Raw genomic sequence first — 20,919 nt, forward strand, 5'->3', positions numbered from 1 at the left:
GGAGAATTGAGTCAACTGCCATGGATATTAGGATAAATTCCAGTTCAAGGTCCAAGATCAGCATTAGAATTAGGATGTAGAGTCAAGAGTTTTGAGTTGGGGGAAATAGTGGTCTAGTAAAAGCTGAGAGAAATGAGTTAAGAGATTTCAGAAATGCCCTAGGATATTTATGGCTCACTTATCTTGGGTTTGGCAATGGATGTGTGGTCTTTTGGAGTGAGTGGCTAAGAGGCAGAACAGTTCTTGTCATTGAAGTACACATGCCAAGTGCACATCTTCAAAGAGCCCAAGTAAACTGTGTAGTCTGTCTATATATGGTAGGCTGGAGTCATTGCAGAACTGGTCCATACAATTTTTTAGGAAAAGATGGAGACCTTGGAGGTTTAAAGAGGGAACATGTTACTTGTCAACATAACTTCTATGTCTAGAAATTATTAAAGCCAGTTGTACAATTAGACTAACTGTACAAGTGTTTATCAAATGCTAGACCTGTTTCCTTGAGGAAAATAACACTAAAACCAGTTGTGTGCTGGTAAATGAACAGCAACTGGCTCTCCAAAAAAGTGCATATACACATGTACACAAGTTTATTATACATTTTATTGGCATAAAGATATGTAGCACCCAATTTATATTTAATAATAAAATATACAATACTCTTTATTATAAATTCTATACAGTTGATTCTTGCAGAATGCTGTCATTGATTTTCTTTCAAATTCTTGTATCCATAGCCAAGCTGTGGTTGCATTTGATGAATGAGTATAGTTCTGACATGAATGTTGGTTGATATTTTCATTTACAATAATGAGTGATATGAAAACCAAACAGTGAGGACATGTGCTGGAAATTTACTCCTTTGTCAATGATGTCAGTGATTTCTTTACTTAACTGGGTAATTTTCAAATACTGGCAGGGTATTTCCTAAACTTCTTGTGCTATTCACAATGTAATGGCCATAGACACAATAAACTTTTATGTTTAATCTATATTATTATTAGTTTCGCTATCAAGAAAACAATAAATTAAGCCCAGATTTTTAGCATTTGCTGATTTCTGTGGTATAAATACTCTTGCTCTGGTCAACTTCAATGCACCAGTGTGAGTCACTGAACATGGGAAGACTTGTTCATTACCACACCAGTATATAATAAATCTAGTATACATATAAAATACATGTAAATAGACTCAAGAGCATTAAATCACCCAGCTACATATTTGAGGGTTCCTACAACCATGCTTGTTTGATAATTCACTGGAACAACTCACAGAATAAATGAAAGTGCTATACTTATTGATTACACTTATATTGTAGGACAGGATGCAAATTAGAAACACTCAAAGGAAGAGATGCATAAGGTGAAGTCTGGGAGGGGTCCAAACATGAGGCTTCTGGTTATCTTTTCCTTGTGGAGTTCTTGATAGCATTATCTCCTGCCAGCTATGATATGTGAAACCCTCAAAATTCCCAACCTGGGAAGCTCACCTGAGCCTTTGGTGTCCAGAGGTTTTGTTAGGGCTCTTATCACATACTGTCCACATGGCTGAACTTTCGTCTTCACCCCTCCTGGAGATTTAGGCTACACCTTTAGTCTTTATTTCCTTTGGAGGTTGGAACTGAAATGGCATATCCCAAAGCTCCTATCCTAAATCACAGCGTTAGGCTGTCCAATGGTTAAAGCCCCAGGAAACATATACTCCCATCAGGCAGGGCATTTCAAGGACCGAGAGATCATCTTCCACTAGCTGGGGGCAAAGACCAGACCAGACAACCTCTTTATGGATAAAGTTAATTTTTTACTGTATCAATTTTATTTTTTAAGATTTTATTTATTTATTTGACAGAGATACAGCGAGAGACGGAACACAAGCAGGGGGAGTGAGAGAGGAGAAGCAGGCTTCCCACTGAGCAGGGAGCCTGATGTGGGGCTCGAACCCAGGACCCTGGGATCATGACCTGAGCCGAAAGCAGACGCTTAACAACTGAGCCACCCAGGTGCCCCATACTGTATAGATTTTGATTAGGGATTATGTTGAAACTGTAGATCAGGGACAGGAAAAAGATGGCGGAGGAGTAGGGGACCCTATTCCAACTGGTCCCTGGAATTGAGCTGGATATCTACCAGACCACTCTGAATACCCATGAAATCAGCCTGAGATGTAAGGTATGAAGCGGGGAGCCTATATTCCATGGGCAGATATCGGAGGATAAACGGAAGGGGGAGGGAGCCGAGCCATTGGGATCCTACACCACCGGTGAGTGATATCCTCCCACGCTGGGGACAGGGCACAGACTTGCAGACCGGTAACAACGGGGAAAGGACTTTAGGGCAGCCCCCTGGTTGGAAACCCGGAGCAGTAGGGCCATGCATGCGAACTGGGGGTGCTGGCAGTTTTAGAAGCACAAAGGGCAGAGACGTGCCCCAACCTGGAGGGGAGGACTGGGAGCACTGCTGAGGGGTGCACAATACAGGACCCTGCAGTTTATAGCAGCACGGACAAAAACGGAGATAGTGTGGCCTGGCGAGCTCACTGAAGAACACACTGCGATCTCTCTGCTCTGAGGCAGAGGGTTGGAAATGGTCTCTTCTGCTCTGACTCTCAGAAGAGACATGGAAAGTCGCCAGGAAAAGCCACCAGAGAACAAAAGCCCCCCAAACTGGTTTTCACCGAGCCCATCCCCCCCCACAGGGGGCAGGGCAACTCTGCCCAAACAGGTTTGCTTGAGTAATAGCACGGCAGGTCCCTTCCCCGCAAGACAGGCTGGGAAAACAAGAGGCCAGCAACCCTAAGGTCCCTAGAAAACAGGTGCATCTTGCTTGGGTTGTGGTCAATAATTTGGACTCTATACATTCCCTCAACCACCCCTCAACAGAATGACTAGGAGGAGGAACCCCAAAATAGGAAAGACTCAGAGACTATGATTTACACCACAGATTTACAAATGGATGCAGATATAACCAAGATGTTGGAGATGGAATTCAGGGTAGCAATTGTGAAGACAATAGCTAGAATGGAGAAATCGATTAATAGCAACATAGAGTCTCTAAGGGCAGAAATGAAAGCTGAATTGGCAGAACTTAAAAATGCTATCAGTGAGATCCAATCTAATCTAGGTAATCTAACAGCTAGGGTAAGTGAGGCAGAAGAATGAATTAGTGATCTAGAAGACCAATTAATAGACAAGAAGGGAAAAGAGGAGGCCAGGGAAAAACAACTCAAAATCCATGAAAATAGAATCAGAGAAATAAGTGACACCATGAAATGTTCCAATGTCAGAATTATTGGGATCCCTGAGGGGGTAGAGAGAGAGAGAGGACTAGAAGATAAGATATATTTGAGCAAATCATAGCTGAGAACTTCCCTAATCTGGGGAATGAAACAAAAATTCGTGTCCTAGAGCCAGAGAGGACCCCTCCCAAGATCAAGGAAAACAGGCCAACACCTCGGCATGTAATAGTAAAACTCGCAGATCTTAGAACCAAGGAAACCATCTTAAGGGCAGTTAGGGGGAAGAGATTCCTTACGTACAGAGGGAGGAACATCAGAATAATGTCAGATCTATCCACAGAGACCTGGCAAGCCAAAAAGGCCTGGCAAGACATATTCAGGGTACTAAATGAGAAGAACATGCAGCCAAGAATACTTTATCCGGCAAGGCTGTCATTTAGAATGGATGGAGAGATGCAGAGCTTCCAAGACCGGCAGGAACTGAAAGAATATGTGACTACTAAGCCGGCCCTGCAAGAAATATTAAGGGGGGTCCTATAAAAGGAGAAAGACCCCAAGAGTGATATAGATCAGAAATTTACAGGGACAATCTATAAAAACAATGTCTTCACAGGCAACATGATGACAATTAATTCATATCTTTCAATAATCACTCTCAATATGAATGGCCTAAATACTCCCATAAAACGGCACAGGGCAGCAGATTGGATAAAAAGACAGGACCTATCCATATGCTGTCTACAAGAGACTCATTTTGAACCTAAAGATACATCCAGACTGAAAGTGAAGGGATGGAGATCCATCTTCCATGCCAGCGGACCTCAAAAGAAAGCTGGGGTAGTAATTCTTATATCAGACAAATTAGATTTTAAGCTAAATACTGTAGTTAGAGACACAGAAGGACACTATATCATTCTTAAAGGGTCTATCCAACAAGAAGATCTAACAATTGTAAATATCTATGCCCCCAACATGGGAGCAGCCATCTACATAAGCCAACTGTTAACCAAAATAAAGAGTCATACTGATAACAATACATTAATTGTAGGAGACCTCAATACTCCACTCTCAGCAATGGACAGACCAACTAAGCAGAAAATCAACAAAGAAACAAGAGCTTTGAATGACACCCTGGATCAGATGGACCGCATAGATATATACAGAACATTCCACCCTAAAACACCAGAATACTCATTCTTCTGGAGTGCACATGGAACTTTCTCCAAAATAGACCACATACTGGGTCACAAATCAGGTCTCAACCGATACCAAAAGATTGAGATTATTCCCTGCATATTCTCAGACCATAATGCTTTAAAACTGGAACTCAATCACAAGAAAAAAATTGGCAGAAATTTGAACACTTGGAAGCTAAAGACCACTCTGCTCAAGAATGTTTGGGTCAACCAGGAAATCAAAGAAGAACTTAAACAATTCATGGAAACCAATGAGAACGAAATCACATCAGTCCAAAACCGATGGGATACTGCCAAGGTGGTCCTAAGCGGGAAATACATAGCCATCCAAGCCTCACTCAAAAAAATAGAAAAATCCTGAATTCACCAACTAACTTTACACCTTAAAGAACTAGAGAAAAAGCAACAAACGATGCCTAAGCCACACATTAGAAGAGAAATAATTAAGATTAGAGCAGAGATCAATGAATTAGAAAGCAGAAACACAGCAGATCAGATCAACGAAACAAGAAGCTGGTTCTTTGAAAGAATTAATAAGATTGCTAAGCCACTGGCCAGACTTATCCAAAAGAAAAGATAAAGGACCCAAATTAATAAAATTATGAATGAAAGGGGAGAACTCTTGACTAACACCAAGGAAATAGAAACAATTAATAGAAATTATTATCAACAACTATATGCCAATAAACTGAGCAATCTGGATGAAATGGAGGCCTTCCTGGAAACCTATAAGCTGCCAAGACTGAAACAGGAAGAAATTGACAACCTGAATAGGCCAATAACCAGTAGCGAGATTGAAGCAGTGATCAAAAACCGCCCAAAAAACAAGAGTCCAGGGCCTGATGGATTCCCTGGGGAATTTTACCAAACATTCAAAGAAGAAATAATACCTATTCTCCTGAAGGTGTTTCAAAAAATAGAAACAGAAGGAAAGCTTCCAGACTCATTCTATGAGGCCAGCATTACCTTAATCCCCAAACCAGGCAAAGACCCCATCAAAAAGGAGAATTTCAGACTGATATCCCTGATGAATATGGATTCCAAAATCCTCAACAAAAACCTAGCTAATAGGATCCAACAATACATTAAAAGGATTGTCCACCATGACCAAGTGGCTTTTATCCCTGAGATGCAAGGGTGATTCAATATTCACAAATCAATCAATGTGATAGAACACTTTAATAAGAGGAGGGAGAAAAACCATATGGTCTTCTCAATTGATGCAGAAAAAGCATTTGATAAAATACAGCATCCTTTCCTAATTAAAACTCTTCAGAGTATAGGGATAGAGGGAACATTCCTCAAGCTCATAAAATCCATCTATGAAGAACCCACAGCAAATATCATCCTCAATGAGGGAAAGCTGAGAGCCTTTCCCTTAAGATCAGGAACACATCAAGGATGCCCACTCTCGCCACTATTGTTCAACATAGTACTAGAAGTCCTAGCAACAGCAATCAGACAACAAAAAGAAATAAAAGGTATTCAAATTGGCAAAGAAGAAGTCAAACTCTCTCTTTTCACAGACGACATGATACTTTATGTGGAAAATCCAAAGACTCCACCCCCAAATTACTAGAACTCATCCAGCAATTCAGTAATGTGGCAGGATACAAAATCAATGCACAGAAATCAGTTGCTTTCTTATACACTAACAATGCAATTGTAGAAAGAGAAATTAGGGAAATGATTCCATTCACAATGGCACCAAAACCCATAAAATACCTTGGAATAAACGTAACAAAAGAGGTAAAGGATCTATACTCTAGGAACTACAGAACACTCATGAAAGAAATTGAAGAAGATACAAAAAGATGAAAAAACATTCCATGCTCATGGATCAGAAGAATAAACATTGTTAAAATGTCTATGCTACTCAGAGCAATCTATACCTTTAATGGCATCCTGATCAAAATTCCAATGACATTTTTCAAAGTGCTGGAACAAACAATCCTAAAATTTGTATGGAATCAGAAAAGACCCCGAATCGCCAAGGAAATGTTGAAAAAGAAAAACAAAGCTGGGGGCATCACATTGCCCAGTTTCAAGCTATATTACAAAGCAGTCATCACCAAGACAGCATGGTACTGGCACAAAAACAGACATATAGACCAATGGAACAGAATAGAGAGCCCAGATATGGACCCTCAACTCTATGGTCAAATAATCTTCAACAAAGCAGGAAAAAATATGCAATGGAAAAAAGACAGTCTCTTGAATAAATGGTGCTGGGAAAATTGGACAGCCACATGCAGAAAAATGAACCTCTACCATTCTCCAACATCATACACAAAGATAAACTCAAAATGGATGAAAGACCTCAATGTGAGACAGGAATCTATCAAAATCCTAGAGGATAACATAGGCAATAACCTCTTTGACATCAGCCACAGCAACTTCTTTCAAGATACATCTCCAAAGGCTAGTGAAACAAAAGCAAACATGAACTTTTGGGACTTCATCAAGATAAAAAGCTTCTGCACAGCACAGGAAACAGTCAATAAAACAAAGAGGCAACCCACAGAATGGGAGAAGATAGTTGCAAATGACACTACAGATAAAGGGCTGGTATCCAAGATCTATAAAGAACTTCTCAAACTCAACACCCAAGAAACAAATAATCAAGTAAAAAAATGGGTAGAAGACATGAACAGACACTTCTCCAAAGAAGACATACAAATGGCTAACAGACACATGAAAAAATGTTCATCATCATTAGCCATCAGGGAAATTCCAATCAAAACCACATTGAGATACCACCTTACACCAGTTAGAATGGCAAAAATTGACAAGGCAAGAAACAACGAATGTTGGAGAGGTTGTGGAGAAAGGGGAACACTCTTACACTGTTGGTGGGAATGCAAGTTGGTACAGCCACCTTGGAAAACAGTGTGGAGGTGCCTCAAAAAATTAAAAATATAGCTACCCTATGACCCATCAATTGCACTCCTGGGTATTTACCCCAAAGACACAGATGTAGTGAAAAGAAGGGTCATATGCACCCCAATGTTCAGAGCAGCAATGTCTGCAATAGCCAAACTGTGGAAAGAGCCGAGATGCCCTTCAACAGATGAATGGATAAAGAAGATGTGGTCCATATATACAATGGAATATTACTCAGCCACCAGAAAAGATGAATACCCAACTTTTACATCAACATGGATGGGACTGGAGGAGATTATGCTAAGTGAAATAAGTCAAGCAGAGAAAGTCAATTATCATATGGTTTCACTTATTTGTGGAACATAAGGAATAGCATGGAGTACATTAGGAGAAGGAAGGGAAAAATGAAGGGGAAGGGAATCGGAGGGAGAGACGAACCATGAGAGACTATGGACTCTGAGAAACAAACTGAGAGTTCTAGAAGGTAGGGGGTTAGGGGGATGGGATAGCCTGGTGATGGGTATTAAGAAGGGCACGTACTGCATGGAGCACTGGGTGTTACACGAAAACAATGAATTGTGGATCACCACATCAAAAACTAATGATGTACTGTATGGTGATTAACATAACAAAAAAAAAAAAAAAAAAAAAGAAACTGTAGATCAATTTGGGTAGTATAGTCATCTTAACAGTATTAAGTCTTCCAGATCATGAACACAGAATATCTTTACATTCACTTAGGTCTTTAATTCCCTCTGCCACGTTTTGATGGATACATTTGCTCTTACACTTCTTTTGCTATATGTATTCATAAATATTTTATTCTTTTTTGGATGTGAGGGCAATCTGGCTGCAACATCTGTTACCCCAATGATTGCCAGGGTTGATTTGGCTGTGGTGTCCCTATCCTCTCTCACTGCTCCATCTGTATCCCTCCCGAAGCTGTGTGCTTGCTCTGTTGAAGAGGAAGACCTTCCCTGTTAGAGGAGGACCATTCTTTGGTCAAGGGTATATGAGTAGCTGTCCTCCCCTGCTAGAACCTCCAAACAAGCTCTCGAGGTCCATTTGTAGGAGAACGTAGGGTAGTCAAACTTGCAAGATTCTAGACACATTGAAATGAGGCACTGCATGTGGCAGTCTGCCTTTATTTAAAAAGAAAAAATGAGTATTTTAGGGGTGCCTGGGCAGCTCAGTCGTTAAGCGTCTGCCTTCGGCTAGGGTCATGATCCCAGGGTCCTGGGATCAAGCCCCACATCAGGCTCCCTGCTCCACGGGAGGCCTGCTTCTCCCCCTCCCACTCCCCCTGCTTGTGTTCCCTCTCTTGCTGTGTCTCTCTGTGTCAAATAAATAAATTAAAAAAAATAAGTATTTTATTCTTTTTGATGGTGTTATAAATGGAAATTTTTCTTAATTTTAGGATTGTTTGTTTAGTATATCAAAATCCAACTGAGTTTTATATATAAGTTGTATCCTGTAATCTTGCAGAACTTATTTATTAGTTCTAAATAGTGTGTGTGTGTGTGCACACGCACATGTGTGTATTCTGTAGGATTTATTCTATACCATCTATTGTCATCTGCAAATGGAGATAGTTTTGCTTCCTTTCCAATTTGTGTCCTTTTATTTCTTTTTCTTGCCTTATTTCCCTGGTTAGAACCATCTAGGCAGCCATCTTCCTACACTGTGATCATACCTTCTGAGTAGAACGAGAGCAATTGTACAATAGAATAGACGTGGCTAGAGTAAACATCCTTGTGTTGCTCTTGATCTTAGGGGAAAGCTTCAGTCTTTCATCATTAGGTATGGTGTTAGTTGTATTTTTACAGATGCCCTTTTTAGGTTGAGGAAGTTCCCTTCTATTCTTCCTTTGTTGAATATTTACATACTTTAACTTTTACTAATGGTTATTATTTAACAAGTAGCTTACAGAATTCCTAACAATGTAACAGTTGGCACTCTCCAGCCCATATAAAGTCAGCTTCAGCACTATACTGTAATTGACCTTTTTCTCTTACTTTCACATGCCATCTCCAACTATGGCAAATGTAGGCCTATCAGAGGCCATTTGAATGAGTGCTATGTGGCTATAATGCTAACAAAGGCCTTCAAAAAAGAATTAAATGGAAATTTTTATTTTCATAATAAAGATTAGTTATCACATACCTTTTTGAAAATGCAAAATATATATTGTATTGAATAAGTAGTTTGCTTTGAAAGTAAAAATTTTCAAGTGCCTATTAACTTATATAATTTAGTGAGGTGATTACTATATAAAATGAACATTTGCTCTTTTTTTAGGTGGGGGAGGGGCGGAGGAAGAGGGGGGAGAGAGAGAGAGAGAGAATATTAAGCAGGCTCCACGCCTAGTGCAGAGCCTGACATGGGGCTCCATCTCACAACCCTAAGATCCTGACCTGAGCTGAAATCAAGAGTTGGTCATTTAACTGACTGAGCTATCCAGGCACCCCTAAAATGAACATTTTCTTTCTTTCTTTTTTTTTTTTAATTTTTTTTTTTAAGATTTTATTTATTTGCGAGAGAGAGAATGAGAGACAGAGAGCATGAGAGGGAGGAGGGTCAGAGGGAGAAGCAGACTCCCTGCTGAGCAGGGAGCCCGATGTGGGACTTGATCCCAGGACTCCAGGATCATGACCTGAGCCGAAGGCAGTCGCTTAACCAACTGAGCCACCCAGGTGCCCTAAAATGAACATTTTCTAATATATCATCTAGAAGCCTGTTTGTCCTAACTCAAGTTTAATTTGCAAAAGATACTACTAATGAACATCAGGTCTATTTTGATCACGGAAGTTTCTGTGGTTGTAGAATATTAGCCACAAAGCAATACCCGGTAATAACAACAAAAGCTTTAGTACTATAGCTATGGAAAGGCTCCATTAAAAAACACATTTCAAGGTGCACTGTTTTGGTTTTGTCTCATTACATGTGCAATTAAGGAATAAACAATAAGAAAAAAATAGTTTTCTGCTCTCTTTTACCTCAGTTACCTTTAGGAAGTTTAATTAGTTTAAGAAATTTGCAGATGAATATAAAACTGTCATGTAGTCTAAAAGCATAAAAGTGGAACTCCATAATGGTTTATAACTCTTATTATTTTTGTGGAAATGGGAAAAATAGCATCAATGAAGTCAGAATCTGTCATTTATGCTTTTTATTTATATTTAATCATTGTTTTCTGTTGCTAGATTTTATTAAACCATTAATTTAATTATGTGAATTAGTTAGACAAAGGCATTTGGGATTTCTGTCTTTATGATATAGCCTTTGGTGGTTCAATTATTGAGACATTTGCTGCCTTTTTTGTTCTTATTTAAACTAAGTTGCCCTTTTAGGCACATAGCAGGCCCTTGGAAATTTATTGACACTTCTTAGAGTTTGCAATAGGGGTGAGAAGTTTGGTCAGAGTCAGATATGAGCCCCAGAATTTAAGAAGTCAGATATCAGAAATCCTCAGTTAAAGGATTTTGAGGTAAGATGGCTCAAGATGATTAGTAAGAGAATGAGCTTCTCTGTGTATCTGGAACTATAGCATAGGAACATGGGAGTTCTGGGCAGCCATCTTGTCTCTGCCCTATTTACTGAAGGGCGTAGACAGCCAGTTAGAAGGAATGAAACAGATACACATGCAGAGATTAGGCAAGATAGAATACATACTGTTTAAAATGTCAAGGAGTTTTTGAACATGGGAAGGAACTGTCATTATTCTTTATATTTTATTGAATGCAGTTATTATTCTCTTACTTATATAGGAAACTATTTTTGTTGAATGAATTTAAATATTGATTACAAATTTCGATTAAAGCCCTTCAAACAACTTAAACTACAGTTATAAATTTACTGTGGTTGATTCTTCAAATTCCTGAAACAGCAGATGGAAACATATATAACATAATGATTACAGATCTTCTTGATGCCCCTTTACCAAGGATAGTTACAAAAAATACTAGTACCTTCTAATTAATTTTGTTTTTATTTTTTGGCTTCATCTCTTTTTTACTGTTTTCAACAATTACAATTTCTTAGGGTTTCAGATGTTCAATCAGATACATTTTAAAAAAAATATCAGTCAAGCTGGGGTGCAGGTTTGTGTTTTAAATGAATTGAATCTTATCTTTGTTTTTCCTACAGATTTTGATTTTTTGAGACTTGATTCATTTTTTAATTCTTTCTTTTTTTTTTTAATTTAAATTTCAGTTAGCATACAGTGTAATATTAGTTCAGGTGTACAATATAGTGATTCGACACTTCTATACAACACCCGGTGCTCATTGCAACAAGTGTACTCTTTAACTCCCATCACCTATTTAACCCATCCCCACACACACCTCCTCTCTGGTAACCATCGATTTGTTCTCTATAGTTAAGAATCTGTCTCCTGGTTTACCTCTCGCTCTCTTCCCCTCCCTTCTCATTTGTTTTGTTTCTTAAATTCCAGAGATGAGTGAAATCATATGGTATTTTTTTTCTCTGATGACTTATTTCACTTAGCATAATACTCTCTAGCTCCATCCATGTCATTGCAAATTGCAAGACTTCATTATTTTTTATGGCTGAGTAATATTCCACTGTATATATATACCACATCTTCTTTATCCATTTATCAGTCAATGAACACTTGGGCTGTTTCCATAATTTCGCTATTGTAGATAATGCTGCTATAAGTATCAGGGCGCATGTATCCCTTTGAATTAGTATTTTGTATTCTTTGGGTAAATACCTAGCAGTGCAATTGCTGGATTAAAGGGTAGTTCTATTTTTAACTTTTTGAGGAACCTCTGTACTTTTTCCATAGTGGCTGCACTAGTTTGTATTCCTACAAACTAGAAAGAGGGTTCTCCTTTCTCTGCATCCTTGCCAACACCTTTTGTTTCCTGTGTATTAATTTTAGCCATTCTGACAGGTGTGAGGTGATATCTCATTGTAGTTTTGATTTGTATTTCCCTGATGATAAGTGATGTTGACCTTCTTTTCATGTGTCTGTTGGCCATCTGTATGTCTTCTTTGGAAAAATATTTATGTCTTCTGCCTATTTTTAAATTGGATTATTCATTTTTTGGGTGTTGAGTTTTATAATAAATTCTTTATATATTTTGGATAGTAACCCTTTATCAGATACATCATTTGCAAATATTTTCTCCCATTTCATAGATAGCCTTTTAGTTTTGTTGATTGTTTCCTTTGCTGTGCAGAAGCTTTTTATTTTGATGTAGTCCCAATAGTTTATTTTTGCTTTGGTTTCCCTTGCCTCAGGAGACATGTCTAGAAAAATATTTACACCGCTGATGTAGAGAAATTACTGCCTGTGCTCTCTTCTAGGATTTTTATGGTTTCAGGTCTCACATTTAGGTCGTTCATCCATTTTGAATTTATTTTTGTGTTTGGTGTTAGAAAGTGATCCAGTTTTAATTCTTTTGCATGTTGCTTTCGAGTTTTCCCAACACCATTTGTTGAGGAGACTGTTTTTTCCCCGTTGGATATTCTTTCCTCCTTTGTTGAAGATTAGTTGACCATATAGTTGTGGGTTTATGGGTTTTCTATTCTGTTCTGTTGATATGTGTGTCTATTTTTGTGCCAGTACCACACTGTTTTGATCACTACAGCTTTGTAATATAACTTGACGTCTGGAATTGTGATGCCTCCAACTTTGCTTTTCTTTTTAAAGGTTGCTGTGACTATTCAGGGTCTTTTGCAGTTCCAAACAAATTTTAGGATTGTTTGTTCTAGCTCTGTGAAAAATGCTCTTGGTATTTTGATAGGGATTGCAGTAAATGTGTAGATTGCTTTGGGTAGTATAGACATTTTAACAATATTTGTTCTTCCAATCCACGAACATGGAATATCTTTCCATTTCTTTGTGTCACCTTCAGTTTCTTTTTCTTTCATCAGCGTTTTGTAGTTTTTTTTTAAAGATTTTATTTATTTAAGAGAGAGAGAATGAGAGAGAGCATGAGAGGAGAGAGGGTCAGAGGGAGAAGCAGACTCCCTGCTGAGCAGGGAGCCAGATGTGGGACTCGATCCAGGGACTCCAGGATCATGACCTGAGCCAAAGGCAATCCCTTAACCAACTGAGCCACCCAGGCACCCAGTGTTTTGTAGTTTTCAGAGTATGGATCTTTAACCTCTTTAGTTAGTTTTATCCCTGGATATCTTACTGTTTTGGGTGCAATTGCAAATGGGATTGATTCCTTAATTTCTCTTTCTATTGCTTCATTATTGGTATATAGAAATGCAACAGATTTCTCTATGTTGATTTTGTATCCTACAATTCTACTGAATTCTTGTATGCATTCTTGCAATTTTTTGGTGGAGTCCTTTGGGTTTTCAGTATAGACTATCATGTCATCTGCAAATAGTGGAAGTTTTACTTCTTCCTTATTGATTTGGATGCCTTACACCACAGAAATACAAACAATTACAAGAGAATATTATGGAAAAACTATATGCCAACAAATTGGACAACCTGGAAGAAATGGATAAATTCCTAGAAGCATATAAACTACCAAAACTGAAGCAGGAAGAATTAGAAAACTTGAACAGACTGATAACCAGCAAAGAAATTGAATCACTAATAAAAAAACTCCCAACAAACAAAAGTCCAGGGCCAGATGGTGTCACAGGCAGGCAAATTCTACCAAACATTTAAAGAAGTGTTAATACCTACTCTTTTCCAACTATTCCAAAAAATAAAAAAGGAAGGAAAACTTCCACATTCATTATATGAATCATACCAACACCAGATAAAGACTCCACTAAAAAAGAGAACCACTGGCCAATATCCCTGATGAACATGGGCACAAAAATTCTCAATAAAATGCTAGCAAACCAAATCCAATAATGCATTAAAATCATTCACCCCAATCAAGTGGGATTTATTCCTGGTTTACAAGCGTGGTTCAATATTCACAAATCATCAACCTGATCGACCACATTAATAAAAGAAAGGATAAGAATCATATGATCATTTCAGTAAATACAGAAAAAGCATTTGACAAAGTACAACATCTATTCATGATAAAAACCCTCAACAAAGTAGGTTTAGAGGGAACATGCCTCAACATAATAAAGGCCATATATGAAAAATACATAGCAAGTATCATCTGCAATGGGGAACAACTGAGAGCTTTTCCTCTGTGGTCAGGAACAAGACAGGGATGTCCACTCTCACTGCTGTTATTTAACATAGTACTGGAAATCCTAGCTACAGCCATCAGACAACAAAAAGAAGTAAAAGGCATCCAAATCAGCAAGGAAGAAGTAAAACTTTGATTCCTTTCTTTGACAAGTGATCTCTTCTTAATTTTATATAGCATGAAGTTTGTAACTCACCATATTGCCATGAGTGTTTGATATAAAATATGTATTTCTTATTACAATTTATTATAATTAGTGTACTTTCTGTAATTACAAGTTTCATTCCCTGGGAGGTAAAGATGTGATTATGTGTCATTTTCTTGCTTCTTTAGAACACTGGGCTAATTGATCATCTTGGAACATATACTGTTGTCATCAACTTCAGGACTTTCATTCTACTTGGTCATCATAGTGAGCCATGTGGATATGTCCTTCCTATTTGTGCATGGATATTACTTTTTCTTTCTTTTTTTAAAAAGATTTTATTTATTTGACAGAGAGAGAGAGATAGCGAGAGAGGGAACACAAGCAGGGGAAGTGGGAGAGGGAGAAGCAGGCTTCCCGCCGAGCAGGGAGTCTGATAACGGGACTCGATCCCAGGACCCTGGGATCACGACCTGAGCTGAAGGCAGACGCTCAGCGACTGAGCCACCCAGGTGCCCCTGGATATTACTTTTTCTAATGCTCTCTGGCTCACATATGTTAGTTCACTCTTTCCTGCTGACATGGAGAGAAGCTGGCACATATGTATGATTTATAGACAGACATGCTTACCAGAAGAATAAATATCTATATGTATTATTTCTTTCCTACTTGTTAAAATCAATGGAAGTTCAACTATCTATTGTATTCACTCTAGATTTTATCACTACATTTTGGTACTCTTTACATTAATTTTTCTATTCTGAGTATCCTTAGGGCCTCATGGCCTTTCATACATTCAGCTTGTTTCAATTTATTATTAATTTGCTCAAACAGATACAACTTGGTCAGTGAGAGCCCTTTAAACTGGCTCTTTTGTCCTCTGGAATTCTTGGAAGCAATCCTTACTTTTTGGAAACAATGGATTTCTAAACCCATTGTAAATTTGCTCTTCTGTAAGACATGGAATCAATTACCCTGTGAAGTGCTGGTGACATAGCAGGGAAGAATACTAGGAGATCAAAGTCTGAGTACACATGAGACTGAAGGGGATAAAAATGCTGCTACTTTTATTGAGTTGCTTAGGTCTGAAAAAAGTATTTTTATGATAATGGGTTCAAACACACCTTTTCAATTTAACTTTTTTGTTGTTTCCTACTTTCCTTATATTATCAGTTTTACCAGCCACAAATACTTTTGGCTTCTTTCAAATTTAACAGTCTTCCACTTGCCAGTTTTAGTCCTTCTTGACAAAGGAAGTGGCTATATTTGTACCTTTGTTTGGGTGGGCATATCCATTTATTCTTAAACTTCTGTTGCTAGAGTTAGCTCACATGAGCTTCTGCTTCTTACAACCAAAGGTCTTAACAAACATAAGTTTATTATGACTAAGGAAACATTTCTTTTAGGGCTCCATAAAGATAATAGAACCCAGTGCTTTTCTGTCCCTTCATACTAGCACTGTCCAATAGGATTTTCTGTGATGATGAAAGTATTCTTTAATCTTTACTGTCCATTATAACAACCACTGGCCACATACAGGTTTTTGAGCATTTGAAATGTGGCTAGTGTACCTGAGGCACTGAATTTGTTTTATTTCATTTTTAATTTTTTAAAATTAAAATAGCCATATGTGGCTGGTGTGGCTAATGTGTTGTACAGCACAGTTTTATACTGTCTCCACATTTTTAATGAAACACATGCAAAGTACATATTTTTTATTAAGAGATATTTAAAGATTTATAGGATCGTAAAATGGTTTTACTGAGAGGATCCTCAACTATTTCACAACTGTTTACAGATGAGAAAAATGAGACCCAAAGGAATTAAATAATGTATTCAGAATCACACAGTTACCAACTGAACAGGGACTTAAATTAAGGTTCTTTGAATCTCAGCCAATGCATTTTTCATAGGTACCATATTATAGAAAATTGTCCTTTATAGTTATGTAAGTGTATATTAGACATTGACTTCCAGTGGCCAAGCGGTACAAATTTCTCCTAGTTCTAATTTTTTTGATTTTAGGTATAGATACATTGTGTTCTTAAGTCAATACATTGATTCTTTGTAGATAAGGATTCTTAAAAATGGAACCTTGAGATTTTGTTTCTTAGTTGTGAAGGCAAAGCTAATTAACATTAGCTTCCAATGAGTAAATGTGTACCCTTTCAGGGAAGACTATTTTTAGGTCCCTGAACTTCAAAGTTGATTTCCTCTTTTTTTCCTCACTCAATTAAAAAATATATTATTTAGGACTGTGGCACTGTGCTAATGTATTTCTGGAAAAGGGAAGAGGTGACCTGCTGCTGTGTAAAACTGTAGCAAGAAATCAACAGAGAAGGGATTAGAACAATTAAAATCTTACATTCACAAAGGGAGGAAATGAAGTCTGATTAATAAAATTTATAGTCTGTATTTATAGGAAGGAGAACAACACTATTTCAAACATTATTTATATCAAACTAAACTCGTTATCTTCTCCTACTCCCCAATATATAGGAAAATTCTTCCTTCTTATATCAAGTTGAATGGGCAAATGCATGCTTGTATCATTTTTTAAGAGTAGAATTGGATTGTCTTAATGCCATTTTAAAGAAAAATCCATTTATTCTATCTTCCCAAATGCAGAGAGGTAAAGCTAATTTGCTCATAAGTGGGATTTTATTTTTCAGAGAGAGAGAGAGAAAAAAGAAATTGATGTAGTTTTTTCCTCTGGCTATTGGTATATTCAAATCCTATTTTATTTATCACATAGGAGTCACAAATATTCTGGTAAGTAAAGGGAGGGAGGGAAAGATGTCAGAAAAGGAGCTGACCTATGACCCAGCAATTACACTACTGGTATTTCCCCCAAAGATACAGATGTAGTGAAAAGAAGGGGCACCTGCACCCCAATGTTCATAGCAGTGTCCACAATAACCAAACTGGAAGGAGCCAAGATGCCCTTCAACAGACAAATGGATAAAGAAGATGTGGTCCATATATACAAGGGAATATTACTCAGCCATCAGAAAGGATGAATACCACCATTTGCATCGACATGGATGAAAATGGAGGGATTATGCTAAGTGAAATAAATCAGGCAGAGAAAGACAATTATATGGTTTCACTTATATGTGGAACATAAGGAGTACATGGAGGACATTAGGGGAAGGAAGAGAAAACTGAAGAGGGGTGGAAATCAGAGGGGGAGACAAACCATGAGAGACTATGGACTCTGGGAAACAATCTGAGGGTTTCAGAGGGGAGGGGGGTGGGGGGATGGGTTAGCCCAGTGATGGGTATTAAGGAGGGCACGTGTTGCAATGAGCACTGGCTGTTATATGCAAATAATGAATCATGGAACACTACATCAAAAACTAATGAAGTACTGTATGATGACTAACATAACATAATTAAAAAAAAAGAAAGAAAAAAGAAAAGGAGCTAAATCTGAAAAGCACCAGGGTAGATGTAAAGATGGGGAAAGAAATATATGCCCCAGAAAAATCACCCTCTTGGATGAGTCCCCATATCTGATCAATGTCTGCGCTGTATCTTTGCCTCTGATTCCTACTGTCCTCTGCCCCCATATAACCACATATTAGAAAAAGACCTCAGAGATTATACAGTCCAAATTTCCCCTTGTATAGAGGACTTTGAAGTGCAAATAGTTGAAGTGACTTTCCTAAGTTTGCAGAGAATGTTAGGACAAATTTGGGAACAGAACAGAGGTCTCATAATTCCCAGTTCAGGGTTCTTTTCTCCCTATTGTGCTTCTGCTTACCACAGAAGTTTAAAAATGGCTGAATTTTTGCTTCCAACTATTTGATCAATACAACAAGTATAATACATTTGTTTAATTCTGAGTCTTGTCAGAAATTATATCTGAGTAGTAGAAAAGGATTTGCTTCCTACAGACAAAATTGAAAACAACCCCTCATCCCCACAATAAGCTTCTTGGTTGTCATTTAGCCTTTCCCTCGCATTGTGATCTTTAACAATATTTGTTAAGTGTCCACTGTATGCAGAATATAGAAGTTAGCTTTGTAAGCAGTTAGTTTGTGACCTAAAGTATACGTATTGGTGAAGCTAATTTTTGCTGTGCTGTGGTATGACTCCCCCACCCAGCCCTCACTCTGAAGATCTAGGTCTCGCTCATCTAAAATATCACCTCTTCAAAAATGCTTCCTTGCCCACCTTATCTTTTGCTGCATCTCTCCTCCAATCTACTCACCTCTGTATTACTTTGCCATCTTTTCTTCTAGTTGTGATCTTGTCTGAATTTACCCTCTTTCTATTCTTTTCTTTCATGTATCTTATTCTGTATTATTTAAATAGTTCCATGAAAATAAGGATCATCTCTCTGTCATACCCAAATTATAGAGTGATGGCTGGTACTTACGAGCTGTTCAGTATGTAATTATAGAATGAATGAATTTGTGGTTGAGTGGGCACACATCCACTTTTCCCCTGGTGCCCAGGTGGTGGATGCAGGGACGTTGGGCATCAGCCACATTGAAGCCCAGTCTTCACCAATAGCAACTAAGGTCCTGCTGAGCTGGGGCAATGGCCCTGGGATCCCCCCACCCCTTTTAAAGGCAGTTTTTGCTTTAGCCCTTGGGGTTCTTTCCTGCTAGCTAACCACAGTTAGAGCCACGGTAGTCTCTTTCAGCACTAACATTAAACTTCAGAGTTGAAGTTTGGCTTGAGGTCTTTATAAGGACTTCAGATTCCTAATGGCAGTTTTCTTTTATCCTCCTGTCTAGGTTTACATTCTCCTCATCTCAGTAGGCCTGTACTATTTTGTCTTAATAAGGTGAAATTCATATAACATAAAACCATTTAAAAATCATCAAATCAGGTGGCATTTAATACATTCACAGTTTTGTAGAACTACCACCTCTATCTAGTGCTAAAACATTTTCATCACCCCCAAATAAAACTGTGTGTTCATTGAACGCTTTCCATTCCCCACATATACTGCCCCAGGTCCCTAGCAACCACCAGTCTGCTTTCTGTTTATATGAATTTGCCTATTCTGAATATTTCATATAAACGAAATCATATAGTATGTGACCTTTTGTGTCTGGATTGTCTTACTTATCATAGTATTTTTGAGGTTCATCCATATTTTAGCATGTATCAGTATTTAATTTCTTTTTGTGGCAAAATAATACTCTATTGTATGGATATACCACAATTTATTCATTTATCTTTTGGTAAACTTTTGAGTTGTTTCTACTATTTGGCTATTTTGACTAGTGATGCTATGAACATACATACAAGCATCTTTTGAGTCCCTGTTTTCATTTCTTTTTTTTTTTTTTTTAAGATTTTTTATTTATTCATTTGAGAGAGAGAGAGAACACAAGCAGGGGGAGCGGCAGAGGGAAAGGGAGAAGCAGATTCCCCACTGAGCAGGGAGCCCGACGTGGGACTCCATCCCAGGACCTAGAGATTGTGACCTGATGTGAAGGCAGACGCTTAACCATCTGAGCCACCAGGCACCCCTGTTTTCATTTCTTTTATGTATATACCTACGAATGGAATTGCTGGGTCATATAGTAACTCTGTTTAACTTTTTGAGGACCGTGGTGTTTACATTTAAAATTATGTTTGTAGGCTACGAGGAGCCTCCTGGGTGATTCTTGGCAGAATAAAGCGTCTACCTTAAGTTGATGTCCCCGACTCTATTAATTAAAAATAACTGTCATTGGGGCGCCTGGGTGGCTCAGATGGTTAAGTGTCTGCCTTCGGCTCAGGTCATGGTCCCAGGGTCCTGGGATCGAGCCCTGCATCGGGCTCCCTGCTCAGCGGGAAGCCTGCCTCTCCCTCTCCCACTCCCCCTGCTTGTGTTCTCTCTCTCGCTGTGTCTCTCTCTGTCAAATAAATAAATAAAATCTTTAAAAAAAAAATAACTGTCATTTTAGGAAGGTAGTTACCCTTCCAAAAAACCTACTTCCCCTTACCCAAACAGCCACAATGCCTGTTATGAGAAGATTAAGTGAGATCTAACAATAATGCATGGAATCTTGCATGCAGTAATTTGTAATTTATTAACTATTTGACCTTGACCTTGGAGAGGTCATTTAATCATTCTGGCCTCAGTTGTTTCATTGTTAAAGATAATGTTATTCATGAAATGGGGGCTTGAAAATAAAATTAGGTATATGGAATCTTGAAACTTAGTGATGGTTAGAAAAAAAATCTCAATAGTCAAGTCCAGTTCCCTGAAAATACAATTGAGGAAGCTCTATCCTTGAATGGTTATGTGACTAGCCCAGGGTCACAGTGTTGTTGCTAAATTTATTACCCTGGTCTGAAGTTTCCCATC

The sequence above is a fragment of the Halichoerus grypus genome, chromosome 1 (assembly GCF_964656455.1).
Source record: "Halichoerus grypus chromosome 1, mHalGry1.hap1.1, whole genome shotgun sequence".
NCBI lineage: Eukaryota > Metazoa > Chordata > Mammalia > Carnivora > Phocidae > Halichoerus > Halichoerus grypus.